Raw genomic sequence first — 18,263 nt, 5'->3', positions numbered from 1 at the left:
CGCCATGTGCCCTTACAGATGACAGAGGAACACTGACCATGTTCACCATGTGCCTTTGCAGATGACAGAGGAACTCTGACTGTGTTCGCCATGTGCCCTTCCACTTGAGAGAGAAACCCTGAACTTCCTCGGCCTTCTTGAATCATGGTATCTTTCCCTGGGTGACTTAGATTGGACATTTCTATACACTGCTTTAATTGGGACATTTTCTCAGCCTTAGCCTAGCAACCTATTAATTCTCCTTTTTAAAAGCCATTCCTTTTCTGGTATATTGCATTTCGGCAGCTAAGCAAACTAGAACAGATTTTGGTACCAGGAGTGGGGTACTGCTGCTGTGGCTTACAAATACCAAACATGCTGGGACAGCTTTTTAAATGGATAAGGGGAAGATTTTGGAGGTGTTGTGAGGAGCTTGATAGAGAAGGCCTAGAATGCTTTGAAGAGACTGTTGGTAGAAATGTGGACTCTAAAGATACCTGTAATGAAGCTCTAGACCGAAATGCGGCACGTGTTATTGCAAGCTGGAAGGAAGGCAAACCATCTTTTAAAATAGCGGATAATCTGGCAAAAATGACTAGTGGCTTTGGCTGGAAGGGTGATTTTAAAAGCCATGAAGTTGAATATTTAGCAGAAAAGATCTCCAGATTAAATGTCAAAAGTGCAGCCTGGTTTCTCCTCACAGCTTACAGTGAAATGTGACAGGAAAGAGATAAGCTGAGAACTGAACTCTTGGGTACAAAGAAACCAGAAGTTGATGTTCTGTAGAATTCTGGGCTTCCTGGAAGGGAGATCACAGAGAACAGTACCAAATGTGGAACCAGTCAGCCATTTCAGAGAAAGCCAGGATTGGCAATGGAGTTATCCAGGAAGGATTTGTGGAAACTCCTTATGTCTGATGGAAATGATCCAACATTACTACATAGAAAGCCAATGAGAATGCTTTGAGACCTGTATAACAGATGCACTGCCAGTCTAGACTGGGGGGTTCAGAGAAGGGACACATTGGAGGAGAAATAACTTCAGAGGCAAAACCATGGAGGCTGAGGTCTGAAGTTAGGAAGCCTCAGGCCAGGAGAGCCAACCCACCCAAGCCCGTCAAGAGGGTGAGATTGCCCCAAAGGCGGAGGATGGGCCTTCTATCTTGTTGCAATGGAAGAGTCATGCCACCTCAGGCTTTGGAGAGGATGAAGCACGTTCCTTGGAGTTTGGGGAGAGCCTGGCTTCCACCACATGGTGGGGTTGAGCGTGTGTCCCAGAGATGGCAGAGAGCCCGGGTGCAGCCCCAATGCTTGGAGAGGGTGGAGCTGAGAAAAAGGTGGTCTTCCCAGTGTCCCCCAAGGTTGCATTCAGAGAGAGGCAGGCCTCTGCACAGGCCTTTGGGAAGGGAGGGAATGCTGCTTTCTAAAAACCTGAAGATAAATGACTCTCAGACTTTGAAATCTAATGAAATTTGCCCTGCAAGTTTTCAAAACTGTATGGGTCCGGTGACCCCTGTTCTCTTTCTTCCCCATGGAAATGTGTAAATGTATCCCATGACTGTTCCTCCTTTGTATGTTGGCAAATAACTTGTTATGAGTTTTCAAAGGTCCAGAGACAGAAGAGAATTTGCCTGAGCACAGACCTAACTTTGATGAGATTTTGTACTGGTTTTAACTTGCATTGCATTTGATTGTTACTGAAATGCTTTAAAGTTTTCTGATATTGTAATGGAATTAATGTTTTTTGTATATGGGAAAAACATGTCTTTTTTAGGGTCCAGAGGGTGGAATGTGCTGGTTTGAAAGGATGTATGGACCCTAGAAAAGCCATGTTTTAATCAAAACTCCATTTCATAAAGGTAGAATAATCCCTATTCAATACTGCATGTTTAAAACTGTAATCGGGTCATCTCCCTGGATGATGTGATTTAGTCAAGAGTGGTTGTTAAACTGGATTAGGTGACAACTTGTCTCCACCCATTTGGGTGGGCCTTGATTGGTTTACTGGAGTCCTACAAAAGGGGAAACATTTTGGAGACTAGGAGATTCAGAGAGAGCAAAGCAGAACGACATAGCCACGAGAAGCAGAGTTCACCAGCCAGTGACCTTTGGAGATGAAGAAAGAAAATGCCTCCCAGTGAGCTTCATGAAGTAGGAGGCCAGGAGAAGAAGCTAGCAGATGACACCGTGTTCGCCATGTGCCCTTACAGATGACAGAGGAACCCTGACCATGTTCACCATGTGCCTTTGCAGATGAGAGAGAAACTCTGACTGTGTTCGCCATATGCCCTTCCACTTGAGAGAGAAACCCTGAACTTCCTTGGCCTTCTTGAATCACGGTATCTTTCCCTGGGTGACTTAGATTGGACATTTCTATAGACTTGCTTTAAGTGGGACCTTTTCTCAGCCTTAAAAAAGCAATGTATTAAATTCCCCTTTTTAAAAGCCATTCCTTTTCTGCATTTCGGCAGCTAGCAAACTAGAACAATGGCCAATTTATTTCTTTTTTCCTGCATCAAGTTTATCTGTACAAGTTTATTTGCACAGGAGGACAAATGCGGGTGCCCAGGGGTCACAGCAGTCCTTCCATCCTCACATTGGCAGATGGAGGGCTCTACTCAGGAGCCTTTGTGGAAGCCTGGGCACCTTGGGATCCTGACTGGGAGTAGTAACCTGAGCTGGAGATGGTGCCTGGGCCTTGGTTTGATCCTTGGCCTTGCACTTTGGTTGGCAGAATCTGAGATCTTTGGCGATGTATGCACGAGCACACTTCCCAAGCTTGGGGTGGGTGATATAGGCAAGTTGATTGAGCTTGTGGCTACTACTCTTTGGGATCTTTGGCTTGACCTCCTTGGGTTTTACAGGGGCCTTGATGCTCTGCACATGTGTTCATGGCCTTGGCATTGTTGGCCTGCATCTTCTTAAGTCCCTCAAGTTATGCTTCTTGGCAAAGCACATATTCTTCAAGAACTTGGCATCCACCCCTTTAAAAGAGTCATATCTTTGTGATCGGGACTTCTTGATGCCATTTCTGTGCCATTTCCGGGACTGATTGTGCATGGTGTGGTTCTTATTCTTGGCCATATCTGCATCCTTGCTTGTAGTTCCAGGAATGTCTGGGACCGGTAAAGAAAAGTGGTCGATTGATTTTTTTTTCTTTTTCCCAATTGATTTTTGACAAGGCTGCCAAGTCCACCCAACTGGGTCAGAGCAGAATCTTCAACAAACAGTACTGGGAAAACTGGATATCCATATCCAAATGAATGAAAGAGGACCCCTATCTCACACCTTATACAAAAATTAACTTAAAATGGGTCAAAGCCCTAAATATAAAAGCCAGAGTTATAAAACTCCTAGAAGAAAATGTAGGGAAGTGTCCTCAGGATCTTGTGGTAGGAGGTGGTTTCTTAAACCTTAGACCCAAAGCACAAAGCCACAAAAGAAAAAATAGATGAATGGGACCCCCTCAAGACTGAATACTTTTGTGCTTCAAAGGAATCTGTGAAGAAAGTAAAAAGGTAGCCTATTCAATGGGAGAAAATATTTGGAAACCACATGTCTGATAAGGGTTTACTGTCCAGAATATATAATGAGAGTCTGCCATTCAAAGATAAAAAGACAACCCAATTAAAAGATAGACAAAAGACATGAATAGATATTTTTCCAAAGAGGATATACAAATGGCTAAAATGTACGTGAAAAGATGTTCAACATCGTTAGCTATTAGGATAATGCAAATCAAAACTTCAGTGGGTATCATTTCACACCTACTAGAATGACAATTATTAAAAAAATAGAAAACTAAAAGTGTTGGAGAGGATATAGAGAAATAGAACACTTATCCATTGTTGATGGGAATATAGAATGGTACAGCTACCATGGAAAACAGTTTGCTGGTTCCTAAGGAAACTAAATATAAAACTGCCTTATGGCCTACTACTAGGTATTACTCAGAAAAACTGAAGGTAAGGATGTAAACAGATTTTTGCACACCAATGTTCATAGCAGTATTATGTACAATTACCAAAAGATGTAAACAATCCAAGTGTCCAACAACTGATGAATGGATAAGCAAATGTGGTATATATATATATATATATATGATGGAATATTATTCAGTTGTGTGCTAGTTTGAAACTGTTGTGTACTCCAGAAAAGCCATATTCTTTAATTCTAATTCAATATTGTTGGGTGGGATCTTTTTTATTGTTTCCATTGAGATGTGACCCGTCCAGTTGTGGGTAGTGCCTTTTGATTAGGTGGTTTCCATGGAGATGTATCTCTACCCATTCAAGGTGGGTCATTTGCTGGAGTCCTTTAAGAGGTAACCATTCTCAGAAAAGCTTCAGAGTAGACCCAAATGTTTGCCGAGGCAGAAAAAAAAATGCTCCCAGGGAAATTGGTTGAAATGAGAAGCCAAAGGGCCAGCAGATATCAGCCATGCGCCTTCCCAGGGGACAGAGGTGTTCCAGACACTTCAGCCTTTCTTTTTTTTTAAATTTAATTAAATTTTATTTTTTTAAATACCAAAAAAAAAAAAAAAGCAAATGCAAGCATTCCTGTTTTGATCATTCCGTTCTACATATATAATCAGTAATTCACAATGTCATCACATGGTTGCATATTCAGCATCATAATAATTTCTTGGGACATTTGCATCTATTCAGAAGAAGAAATAAAATGAAAACAGAAAAAAAATTTTATATATACCATACCCCTTACCCCTCGCTTTCATTGATCACTTGCATTTCAAACTAAATTTATTTTAACATTTGTTCCCCCTATTATTCATTTCTATTCAATATGTTCTACTCGTCTGTTGACAAGGTAGATAAAAGGAGCATCAGACACAAGGTTTTCACAATCACACAGTCACTTTGTGAAAGCTGTATCATTATACAGTCATTAAGAAACATGGCTACTGGGACACAGCTCTATATTTTCAGGCAGTTCCCTCCAGCCTCTCCATTACATCTTGACTAACAAGGTGATATCTATTTAATGCGTAAGAATGACCTCCAGGATAACCTCTCAACTCTGTTTGGAATCTTTCAGCCATTGACACTATGTCTCATTTCACTCTTCCCCCTTTTGGTGGAGAAGGTTTTCTCAATCCCTTGATGCTGAGTCTCAGCTCATTCTAGGATTTCTGTCCCACAGTGCCAGGGAGGTCTGCACCCCTGGGAGTCATGTCCCACGTAGACAGGGGGAGGGCAGTGTGTTTGCTTGTTGTGTTGGCTGGAGAGAGAGGCCACATCTGAGCAACAAAAGAGGTTCTCTTGGGGGTGATTCTTAGGCCTAATTTTAAGTAGGCTTGACCTATCCTTTGTGGGGTTAAGTTTCATATGAACAAACCCCAGGACTGGGGGCTCAGCCTGTAACTTTGGTTGTCCACACTGCTTGTGAGAATATCAAGAATTCAACTTGGGGAAGTTGAATTTCTCCCTGTTCTCACCATTCCCTGAAGGGGACTTTGCAAATACTTTTCCACTCACTGATCAAATCACTCTGGGATTCATTAGGGCATCACTCTGGACAAACCAATAAAATCTCATGTCCTTTAAGTAGATATCACCTTGTTATTCAAGATGTAATGGAGAGGCTGGAGGGAACTGCCTGAAAATGTAGAGCTGTGTTCCATTAGCCATGTTTCTTGAGGATGATTGAATAATGATACAGCTGTCACAATGTGTGATTGTGAAAACCTTGTGTCTGATGCTCCTTTTACCTACCTTGTCAACAGATGAGTGGAATATATGGAATAAAAATAAATAATAGGGGGAACAAATGTTAAAATAAATTTAGTTTGAAATGCTAGTGATCAATGAAAGTGAGGGGTAAGGGGTATGGTATGTATAATCTTTTTTTTTTCTGTTTTCGTTTTATTTCTTTTTCTGCTGTCTTTTTATTTCTTTTTGTGAATAATGAATATGCACCTATGTGATGATATTGTGAATTGCTGATTATATATGTAGAATGGAATGATCATATGTTAATGTTTTTGTTTGTTTGTTGTTAATTTTTTTAAATTAATTAATTAATTAATTAAAAAAAAGAAAAAATCTCATGTCCTACCCAAATTTCCAAGTACTTATGGTGTTCAGTCAAGCTATCTACATAAGTTATATTAGGAAATGCACTAGTCAAAATATAAATTTTGTACCAAATATTTTTTGCTTTAGTCTCACACATAAGTTGAAAATTTAAAATATTAATTACCATCTATTTTCAGCACCCTGCAGTAATGACATGCCTTTGTTCTTTCTCATGCAAGAACATTTTAAAAATTTGTACATTTAGTCACTATTATTATACACTCTAGGCATTCCTAGATTATACCATCTCAATCTTTATTGTCTATCTTTCTTTCTGATTTCATTTATGCCCCCAGCCCTCCTCCGTCTGTCATTCTCACGTTCAGCTTCATTCAGTGTTTTAACATAATTGTATTACAGTTAGATAATATTGTGCTGCCTATTTCTGAGTTTTTATATTCAGTCCTGTTGCACAATCTGTATCCCTTCAGCTCCAATTACCCAATATCTTACCCTATTTCTATCTGCTGATGGTCCCCGCTACTAACAAAATATTCCAAGTTTATTCACTAATGTCAGTTCATATCAGTGAGACCATACAATATTTGTCTTTTTGTTTTTGGCTAATCTCACTAAGCATAATGTTCTCAAGGTCCATCCATGTTGTTACATACTTCATAACTTTATTCAGTCTTACAGCTGCATAATATTCCATTGTATGTATATACCACAGTTTGTTTAGCCACTTTTCTGATAATGGACATTTTGGCTGTTTCCATCTCTTTGCAATTGTAAATAATGCTGCTATAAACATTGGTGTGCAAATGTCCATTTGTGTCCTTGCCCTTATGTCCTTTGAGTAGATACCTAGCAATGGTATTGCCAGGTCGTATGGCAATTCTATATTCAGCTTTCTGAGGAACCGCCAAACTGCCTTCCACAGAGGTTGCACCATTTGACATTCCCACCAACAGTGAATAAGTGTGCCTCTTTCTCCACATCCTCTCCAGCACTTGTCATTTTCTGTTTTATTGATAATGGCCATTCTGGTGGGTGTGAGATAATATCTCATTGTGGTTTTGATTTGCATTTCTCTAATGGCCAGGGACGTTGAGCATCTCTTCATGTGCCTTTTGGCCATTTGTATTTCCTCTTCCACATCAGCCTTTCATGAGTCAAGTTATCTTTCTCCTTAGTTTGGACATTTTTATAGCCTTAGTACTGTAAACTTGCAACTTAATAAATTTCCTTTTTGAAAGCCGTTCCATTTCTTGGATGCCTTAGATTGGATATTTCTATAGACTTGTTTTAATTGGGATGTTTTTCTCGGTCTTAGAACTGTAAACTTGCAGCTTATTAAATTCCCCTTTTTAAAAGCCATTCTGTTTCTGCTATATTGCATTCTAGCAGCTAGCAAACTAGAACACCTTATCCAAATCATTAATAAAAATGTTGAGTACAATAAAGCCTGGGACAGAGCCCTGCAGCATACGGCTGAAGGCCTGAGTCCAAGAAAACATTTTTGTACTTTCTCAGACCAAAGTCATTCAAGCACGATCTAACTGCATTATAATGTGGTCCACTAGGGATTCAATATTTTACACTTTTTGTATAGCATTCTCCATGATTACCAACCTACCATCCTTAATTGAGAAAGAAGTAAAGTTAGTGTGGCTTGACCTGACTTAGGTAAACTCAGTTTGACTCCAAGTGATCATTTCTTTTTCTTCTGAGTACTCTCAAATCACCTACAAGTATCCATTCTAAACTTTCTACTGAAAGTAATGTTAAGTATGCCCGAATACAGTTTGCGGAATTATCTTTCTTCCTTATTGAAAATCATGTTGTTCTGACCTTACAGTCTTTTGGTCCCTCTCTTCTTTCTTATGATTCCTCCACTGTGAATCATTGTGATGATACACAGCAGGAAATGGCCTCGTCTGCAAGTTCAGGTCCAGGCTGGGTTGTAAGACAGGCTCAATTCCTCAGGGAATGATGGTAAGGGAAATGTACCCACAGATGCAAAGAGCAGGTTCAGCATGTGGCAGTATCAGGGCAGGCAGTGCGTGTGGCAGCTGTATCAATGATCATCATATAAGTACAAAACAAATATCTTTATTTACAATTTAATTATTTACTGAAGCGCTTCCTGACAAGTTCAGAAAGAAGTTGGAAAGTTACTAGAGGCAAGAGAGGAAACTTTTTGTTCTAAAACACAGAGGTCTTTGATAGAGCGCATATTGACAACAGGCATATCAATATATTAGGTGACATGTGTCCAACCAACTCAACCAACAGTGAGTAGGTTTATATCACAAATGATCACTTTACCAGGTTAAATAGAATAATTTTTACATGTTAATAGTTTCCACTTGAGCCATTAAATAAGAAAATAATGTCAACAACTTAATCTATACATTTTATAATTGATAAATAAGTAAAAGACTTTTAGTGTGATGAATACAATCAGGTACATGTACTTTAGTTTTTTGACTGGTACTCTTAAACTTTTGTGGTGACTGGTGACTGTTAATTTAGTCTGTTTTACTTTAAAGGAATATATAGCTATCAAACACAGATTAACTTCAAAACTAATTTTTAAATGACAGTGTGAGAAATATTTTTGGAAGTAATGAATCTCCAACTGGCAAAACTTGCCCATGTCAAACTCTCAATTGATATTGATGATTAAAAACTTGATAGGTGGGGCGGGCCGTGGTGGCTCAGCGGGCAAGAGTGCTTGCCTGCCGTGCCGGAGGACCCCGGTTCGATTCCCGGCCCCAGCCCATGTAAAAAACAAACAAACAAACAAAATATAATAAAACAAGAAAATGTTTAAAAATGTTTCCCTTTCTTCCTCCCTTCCTTCCTTCCATCCTTCCTTCCTTCTCTGTCTTTCCTTCCCTTCCTCCCTCTCTCTTAAAAAAAAAAAAAAAAAAAAAAAAAACTTGATAGGAAAATAATTGTATTAATACCTTCTAAATTATTGGTTTAATATTAATTTGTCTATATTAGCAAACTTTCTTTCTAGCACCTGTAATCCTTTGGGCAGTATTATTAGCAGATACATACAGACAGAGATGAATGCAGAGAGGCACATTCAGTCTGATGAGATGTCATAGACATTTAGCGATAATTGTGTATCATTTATGAAAAAAATATATAAAAACATGGAGGAAAAAACCCAGCCCTTGAGTATCTAGCTGTTTTTGCATTTGATTAGGGTTTCAACTCATTTTTCTTAGTTTCTTAACATATTTCTTATGTCAATGATGAAAGATTTTAAAGTGTTGGCATTCTAGCACCATGCTTTTCATTGAAATGCAAAGAAACATGTTGATTGTCTTACAATGCTAGGTAGATGTATTCACTGGAATATAAATACCCTAAGTACAGGAACCTTCTCTTGTTTGTCTTTGGATCTCTAGTACCTGGGGCAAGTGGAAGTCAGTAAATGTTTGTATATGAACACATTGCTTTTTAGATTGCTTATAAGAAGAACAGAAAGCTACAAAATAGGCCATAAAGATTTTTCACATTTTTTACATATCCCCTTTTATAGATTTGTGGTTTTTATTGTCTCTGGAGAACAAAAATAGTCTCAAGTTCCAGAAGCAGTACTTCATGACCTACCCAAGGAATGAAATGAAATGAAGAACTAGATTCCAGTTTTACCCATTTAACTTGCTCTTCAACTTTAGTAAGTGTGCTTAATATCCCGTCCATAAACTGAGCCAAGTTTACTGAGAAATGTTGAGGATGTGTGTGTGAATGAATGTGAGAAACTGTACATTTTAACTATGACATAAATGTTATGCATATTTAAGAAGAGCATAGTAGATATTATACATGCTTTTCTGTAAATATTTCATATGTATGTATTTAATTAGCAAATATTAAATAGCTAAAAACTACTGTTGAACTTGTGATTTAGGATTTATATCTTATAGTTAATCTGGAAGTTTGGTCTAGTTAGTCCTGTGTGTGTGTGTGTGTGTGTGAGAGAGTGTCTGTGGTTGTGTATTTTGTTTTTCCTTTCAAGTCAGAATTTCTCATTTGTCTCTGGTGGTCATAGATAACATTACTTCACAGAACCCACTTTAGGAGGCAGTTTAGAATAATTGTTTAGATTTATAGGACTGTGAAGTTAGTTTTTTTTTTAATATGAAACATATGTAATAAACACTTTTCTTGTCAAGGTTCTTCGAACAATAGAAAAAAGTAAATATTGCTTATCCCAACCTCCCACCAAAGATCCGGAAACATAAACATTTCACTTTTTTCAAGTCCCATTTTTAGCTTTCAAAATACATGGAATATTTTGGGAGTGATAGATCTGTTCATTATGTTGATGGTGGTATTAGTTTCATGGATGTATACATATGTCAAAACTCATCAAATTATATGCTTTAAAATATGCAGTTTATTGTATGTTAATTATACCTTAATAAACTGTAAAAAATGCAAGCTTATGGAAGAATGTGTAAACTATAATTTATATACAAGGCAGATGAATTTCACAAACATAATGTTGAGCAGATGAAGCCAGATTCCAAAGATCATATCCTATCTGATTCAGTCTTAAGGGAGGGTAGTGACTAGAAAGGGACAGAAGGGAGTCTTCTGAAATGGTAGTGAATTTCTGTTTCTTAAACTAGGTACTAGTTACAGGGGTACATTTACTTCATGAAAATTATCTGAGCTGTGCATTTATGACCTTCACTCTTTTCTGTATGTATGCTATTCTTCAGCAAAATGTTTACCAAAAAAATAAAAAAGTGAGGAATTTGTGTTTTTATGGGCGGAGAGTACGAAAATCACCCTAAAAAATTTCATGTAAATCTTGCATCCCACTCATAATATACTGGCTTGTTTTAGTATAAAAATAATATTTTAAATTACTATTGAATTGAATGATGAGTAAAAGATTAAGACAGACATTTCACCAATTTGCTTAGAGATGGCAGATAAGCACATAAAAGAAATTCAATATCATTAGGAAAATGCTAATTTAAACCACCATGAGATATCACTACACACCTATCAAAACATCTAAAATAGAAAAATAATGATGATGTCAAATACTGGTGAGGATGCAGAGAAACTGGAAATCTCATGTGCTGCTGGTGGGAATGTAAAGTTGGATAGCTAGTCTGGAAAACAGTTTGAGGGTTTCTTGTACAACTAAACCTACATACGACCCAGCAGTCATATTCCTGGGCATTTATCCTAGAGAAATGAAAACATAAACAGAAATCTGTGCATGAATGTTCATAGCAGCTTTTTTTGTAATAGCCAAAAATTGGAAAGCACCCAAATGCTCTTCAGTGGGTGACTTGCTAAATAAACTATGATACAACCATATCATGGAATGCACTTAACAATAAAAAGGAGCAAACTATTGATACTTGAAACAAGTTGGGTGGATCTCAGTGGAAATATGGAGGAGTGAAAAAGCCAGTCTCAAAGGGTTACATACTTTATGATTCCACTTATATAACATTCTTAAAATGCAAAACAGCAGAGATTGAGAACAGTTTAGTAGTTGCCAGGGTTTAGGGATGGGGCAAAGGTCAATGTGGCGATAAGGAATAGCATGAGGGGACCTGGGGTGATGGTTCAGCTTTTGATCTTGATTGTATTGTTGGGTACATGAAGCTACACATGATAAAATTTTATAGTGCTAAAACCACATATATATGTAAATAAGTTTATATAAAACTGATGAAATCTGAATAAATTCTGTGGATTGTAGCAATGTTCATTTCCTGGTTTTAATGTTGTACTAAAGTTATGTAAGATGTTATCTACAATAATATTATGATCTATAATTATTTTAAAATTAAAAACTTCCTATGGAGTCACAGTGGTATTTTAGTATATGAGTATCTTTTGGATTTTATGCTCTTATCACCTTCATGTTTAATTTCAGTGGTCCCAAACCTAGATGACAGTTGATTAGTCCAGGGATGGGCATCTGTTCCAATCTGGGCCAGTTAGAGCCTTTCTTTGGAAATTAGGCATTTGGACCAAGAAAGAGCCACCTTTGTCATGTGTCTGGACTATAATTTGCAAACAGGGTGTCCTGTTTTCCATCATGTAGTTAGGAGAAGCAGAAGAACCTTGTCTACAGAGAGAAAATGGCATGAAGCAGATGTACAGAGGGAGGAAGAGATAGGAGAGGGAGACTCCTTTTGACATTCACCTTCTGGCTCCTTATGTCCAGCTGAATTTCAGCCCTTGGGTTCTGTGCAACATCTCTTGTATCTTTACAATTAACTCACCTTCTTGTCTAAGTAATAGCAGTAGAATTTCTATTACTTGCAATCATGAATCCTAAATAATCTAGAAAGATTTATCCTACAGCTTTCACATAAAATATGTTGTTTGCTTAATTTGAGAAACATTAGTTCACAGTATCAGAGATAAAGATTTACACTTCACCGTAGAATTGCACAGGATGTACTAGAGATCATTTAACCCTCCCCTCTTTTTATAGGTAAAAAAACTGAAGCCATAGAAATGTAAGGGACTTAGCCAAAGTCATACAGCTAGTTGCTAGAGGAGCTGAAATCAGTGCCATGTCACCTCCCTCACTTCAGTATTACATGGTATGTCTTGGAGGAAAACACCAGGATCCTCCACTAAGGGCTTTGTTTGTTTGTTAAGTATCACCTGCACAGCTGATGAATTAAAACTTTGTAAACAGGGACCTTCCTGAGAGATCAAATGAATAAAGGAGAGGGAATAGGGATATAAACAGAGTATAATTATAGACATGTAAACCTAAAAGAAAATCTTTAACTTTCATTATTATTAATCAGGGGATATTCTATTGTCACTTATAACAAATACACATAATCTTTTGAGGGTAAAAGGAACCATAACTTCAGGACAGGTTACTCAAACATTTTAATTCAAATAGTGAGAACTGAAAAAAAAATTAAGACCATATTCAACAGGATGTCAATGCTGAGTTTGACGCAAACTTCCTGAGAGGTGAAGTTTTTCTCTGAAACTTCCTACTTGGTCATAACGGGGAACAAGGCAAATGGAACACATTGGTTTTTCTCTCTCCCACTGGTCCTCTATTGTCTCTTAAAAATGCTGATTTGGGATTATTGTTTAAAAGCCAAAGTAGCCAAAGCTACTGTTCTCTGTACGTTGGGAGATACCTGTTAGATGGGATAGAATTATTCGGTTTTTAAATAGAGAAGTTCAGTCTGCTAGACACATGACTTGCTGGAAAGCACGGCACAGAATGGAAAAAGTGTAATTTGCAGCTTTCAGTTTTATGTTGCCTTAATGGAAGTAGCTACTCCTATCGCAACCAGCCCACTGGCCACCTCGAGTTGTATCTGTCTACTTCTTGATGAAAGTTTTCTGTCTGCCACTGTTGAATGTACCCCAGTTCTCGGTTGGGGCTGTGGATGATAACATAGTCCTGTGTTACGTGTACATGGACCTGTCACTACTCTTGTTCTCCCCTAAGTAGCCAGGCTATCTTATCTCTTTGGTAATCCTCTAGGTAAAGAAACATATTAATATTTGATTTCCTAGGAGTAGAGATCCTAGCTCCAGCACCACTTCAGGCGCATATTGCCAGTGACATAGGTCTTGATTTCCTGGAGGTGGGTCCTTCCAGAAACTACACCCACTCATCCACTTGAAATCTTAAAACTTTTGGGCTAGGAAGAAAGAAAAAACATCTCACTGTGAAGTTATCAGAAAATAAATCACTGAAGGAAGGAAGGGAGGGAGAGGAAAAGGGAGGGAAGAAGAAAGGAAGGCAGACAAGAGGGCATGCTGGTTGGTTGATTCTTCAGTTCCCTAAGATTCCTTTTTTTGCCTGAATACATAGGGGAGCAAACAGGACTAGAAAGCCTTCTTTGGCCTTTTCCTCAGGTATGTTTCTTCTGGGACCAGCAGATAGAATTCTCAGTTAGTTTTCCATCCTCTCTCCTTTTTGGAACATGTCCTACCTCCTCCTGGCCTGCAACATGACATTTCATCAAGTTAGTCTGCAAAAAATAAAATCTTATCATACCTAAGGCTTTGATATTAATATTTGGCATAATACAATTTTTTTTACCAAAAAAATCCTCTATTGCTCACAGTTCTACTTTGTAACTCTGTCACAGAGCCTGACAGAAGGAGATGTGCTCAATTTAGTTCAGCAAACACTTGTAAAATATTCGGATGAATCAGAAGTCCATAATCGTATAACCATGAAACTATGATAAATATCATACTTTGACAATTGATAAAATAATAGACGTATAAACAAAAAGTACTCACTCAGAAAGTATTGACAGGAGAGAATAATTCCAAGTGAGAAGAGTGGGATCTTAGCAAGGTAGAATTTCCTTTTAAAAAAAAAAATTGTTCTTTTCTTTAACGACAAAAGGAATACCAGCTTTTAATTTTTAAAAGTTTGAAAAAAGTTGGAAAACACAGAAAAACAGAAAGAAAGGAAAAAACCTACCCCTGAGATAATAATCACTGTCAACATTTTGGTATATACTCTTTTAATATTTTCATCTCTCTATATTAATACATATGTAGTTATTAAATTAAGACCTTATTCTATGTAACACTTTGTAACCTCATTTTTAACCTAACATTATATTGTGAATATTTACTCACATCCTGAAATGTTCTTCTATATGTGATTGTTAATTCCAGATGTAGACATACTATATTTAATCAATTCCCAGTGACTGGAAATTTAGGACTGTTTTTTTCCTGGTTTTCCAGTTATAAATAACACTATAGTGAACTGTCATACATAATTCATTTTTCCAATCTCAGATCACTTTCTTAAGTACCTAGATATTCAACTGTTTGGCCAAGGCATTTAAACAATTTTAAGGCTTTCATGACATATTCTCTCAGCAACTAAGAGGATCTCCTACTCTGATGGGTAGAAGTTTTCTAGAGGTGATAAAATCTTTTACTTGAAAGCATATTTGTTTTGAAGATGCAGGAAGTTGTGCAACGGAGATTTTCTTCATTGCATGCCTTGCCAAAAAGGAGGCTCTGTGTTCTATCCACTCTGCCCTGCCAGATTGGTGATGAGAGAGGAAGGGCAAGTTTGCCTGTGAGGTGGTGCCACACCCTTGTCACGTGAGGTGTGATAAGTAGATAAAAGAGGAGAAAAGCTGTGGGCAGTTCTTTTCATCTCCAGCATCCTTTTGCTGAATACATTTCATACCGTATAAGTGATCTACTACGGGTAGACAGGATTGGTGTTTCCTCCCATATCTTCCCATTTTCATAAGTGATAACTAATTTCTTCATTTTCATTAAATATTCATGGACCAAGAGATCAGGTTACATGAAGATAGTTTCTTTTTATATCTCATTGTAACCTATATAATTTTTATTAAAGGAAAGAAAAAGAAAATCGTGTGGCATTAACTTTTTAAAAAAAATTTTTATTGTATAATATAACATATATACAGAGTATTCTAGTTTGCTAGCTGCCAGAATGCAATATACCAAAAACAGAATGGCTTTTAAAAAGGGAATTTAATAAGTTGCTAGTTTGCAGTTCTAAGGCGAAGAAAATGTCCCAATTACAACAAGTCTATAGAAATGTCTACTCAAAGGCATCCAGGGAAAGATACCTTGGTTGAAGAAGGTCGATGAAGTTCAAGGTCTCTCTCTCAAGTGAGAAGGCAGATGGTAAAAACAGAGTTTCTCTGTCAGCTGGAAGGGCACATGGCGAGCACGGCGTCATCTGCTAGTTTTCCCCTGGCTTCCTGTTTCATGAAGCTCCCTGGGAGGCATTTTCCTTCTTCATCTCCAAAGCGCTGGCTGATGGACTCTGCTTCTTGTGGCTATATCATTTTTCCCTGCTCTCTCTGAATCTCTCATTCTCCAAAATGTTTCCTCTTTCATAGGACTTCAGAAACTAATCAAGACCCACCCAAATGGGTGGAGACATGCCTCAACCTAATCCAAAATTTAACAATCACTCGATAAAATCACATCTCCAGGGAGATGATCTAATTACAGTTTCAAGTGTACAATGCTGAATAGGGATTAGAATAAACAGCTCCCTTTACAAAATGAGATTAGGATTAAAACACAGCTTTTCTAGTGTCCATACGTCATTTCAAACCAGTACACAGAGCAAGGAAAGACAAAAGCAATAGTTTTCAAAGCACCCTTCAATAAGTAGTAACAGGACAGATCCCAGAGTTTGTCTTGGACTACCATTCCATCCTCTCAGATTTTTCCTTCTAGCTGCTCCAGATAAGAGGCTAGAAGGAATAAATATTTTCTTTTGTCACCATCGACTTTTTTTTTCATTTTTTGTGAAAAATATCATATATACAAAAAAGCAATAACTTTCAAGGCATAGCACAACAATTAGTTGTAGAACAGATTTCAGAGTTTGACATGGGTTACAATTCCACAATTTTAGGTTTATACTACTAGCTGCTCTAAAATACTAGAAACTAAAAGAAATATCAATTTAATGATTCAGCAATCATATTTGTTTCTTAAACCCTACCTTCTCTGTATAACTCCACCATCACCTCTGGTCTTTCTCTCACTCTTAAGGGGTATTTGGGCTATGGCCATTCTAACTTTTTCATGTTGGAAGGAGCTGTCAAGAATATGGGGTAGGGAGATGGAACTAGCTGATGTTCTGGAGAAGTAGGTCCCTCGAGGTTTCAGGACTTATCTGGTAGCCAAGGATGACTCATCTGGAGGTTGTAGGTTTCTAAAAAGTTACCCTAGTGCATGGAACCTTTGTAGAATCTTATATGTTGCCCTAGGTGTTCTTTAGGATTGGCTGGAATGGTTTTGACTGGGTTTTGGCAAGTTATGATAGGTAGCAGTGTCTAACTAAAGCTTGTATAAGAGTGACCTTCACAGTAGCCTTTTAACTCTATTTGCACTCTCCCAGGCATTGATATTTTATTAGTTACACTTCTTTTCTCCCTTTTAGTCAAGATGGAATTGTTGATCCCATGGTACCAGGACCAGGCTCATCCCTGGGAGTCAATCTCCCACACTGCCAGGGAGACTTTCAGCCCTGGATTTTATGTCCCACGTAGTGGGGAGTGGGGCATTAACTTTGACTTGAGTAAATGTATGTTGAGAGCTAATCCTTTCCTGTTTTGATGAGGATGAAGCTAAGAGTATAGGTCTTGGTTTTTAGTGCAGTGCAATTTACCATTGAGAAATTTCAAAGCTGCCATTTAAGATGCTGATTATATACATTGATACATATAGATGTCACACATGTACAGTTTAACCTGTTAAAAAAGGAACATGAGTATATTACAAACCTACATTAGGAGATATCTAGTAATATATAGTTATACAGCAATTCTTTGACAACCATTCATAGGTCATAAGCTACTGAAAAATATTATTAAGAAAATTTCAATTGGTATTTTATTTTATTTGTCCAGAATTTTATTCTCCTCCCCAGGTAGAATATGTACTCCATAAAGATTATAAGCTTGACCATCTTGTTCACTGCTGCATTCCATCCCAAACAATTCCAGATATGTAGTAAAAGGTCTATAAATATTTTCTGAATGAATGAAAAAATATGGAAATATTGCTATAGATAAAAAAGTAAATGGCATTAAACACTAACTTATATACTATTTGATCAGCTGTCAAACTGAATGTTCTCAAAATATCAAATAGAAAGATCTTACAAATATCTGCATTGCTATAGTAATGACCTATGTTACTAAATATTTTCCTTTTCAGGAAAACGTGAAGATAAAATATTTTTACAATTAACATAATTCATTTTAGATATTCATTTTAGGTTGTTAAATCTTAACAACCTAAAATGAATATCTTGCTTAATATTTAGAATTTAAGAACTTTGCTATCTGAATTTGTAGATTTTTACCTTGTTGCCTTAATTTTAAATTGGTTTATGAAACTTACTGTGCAAACACAGGTTTTACAATGATTATATGGATACTTTATTTAAATATGCATATGGCTATGCTAACTAAGATATCCATTTTTGGTGGTTCTAAGTGTATTGTTTGTTTTCTTAAATAAAAAAATTTGGAAAAAACAATAACAAAAAAGTAAATGGCATTGAGTTTATAAGAAAACACAGCAAACAAAAGTTCTAGAAGGCATCTAGCTCTTTAAAACAAATCAGATTTGCCAACAGAGTTGCAAGTTTAATCTACCCCAAACCTTAAAGTGGTAGCGTATATTACCAGTTCACTGACTGATGTAACAAGATATTAATAGT

At 37.2% G+C, this 18,263-nt stretch overlaps 1 long non-coding RNA gene and 1 pseudogene across 1 annotated transcript in view; one reads left to right on the top strand and one right to left on the bottom strand.

The window, feature by feature from the left end:
- Positions 1 to 2,592: 2,592 nt before the first annotated feature.
- On the bottom strand, positions 2,593 to 3,062 carry LOC143654828 (large ribosomal subunit protein eL29 pseudogene; annotated as a pseudogene).
- An 811-nt stretch (positions 3,063 to 3,873) lies between these two features.
- The window catches only part of LOC143655650 (uncharacterized), a 31,536-nt gene continuing 17,146 nt past the window's right edge, over positions 3,874 to 18,263 (top strand). Inside the window, exons 1-2 of the long non-coding RNA XR_013162204.1 lie at positions 3,874 to 3,943; positions 9,576 to 9,713. This is a non-coding gene — a long non-coding RNA (uncharacterized LOC143655650). The remainder of the gene's footprint in view (positions 3,944 to 9,575; positions 9,714 to 18,263) is intronic.

Source organism: Tamandua tetradactyla, chromosome 14 (genome assembly GCF_023851605.1).
Source record: "Tamandua tetradactyla isolate mTamTet1 chromosome 14, mTamTet1.pri, whole genome shotgun sequence".
NCBI classification, from domain to species: domain Eukaryota; kingdom Metazoa; phylum Chordata; class Mammalia; order Pilosa; family Myrmecophagidae; genus Tamandua; species Tamandua tetradactyla.
This window is presented reverse-complemented; position numbering and strand designations above follow the sequence as displayed.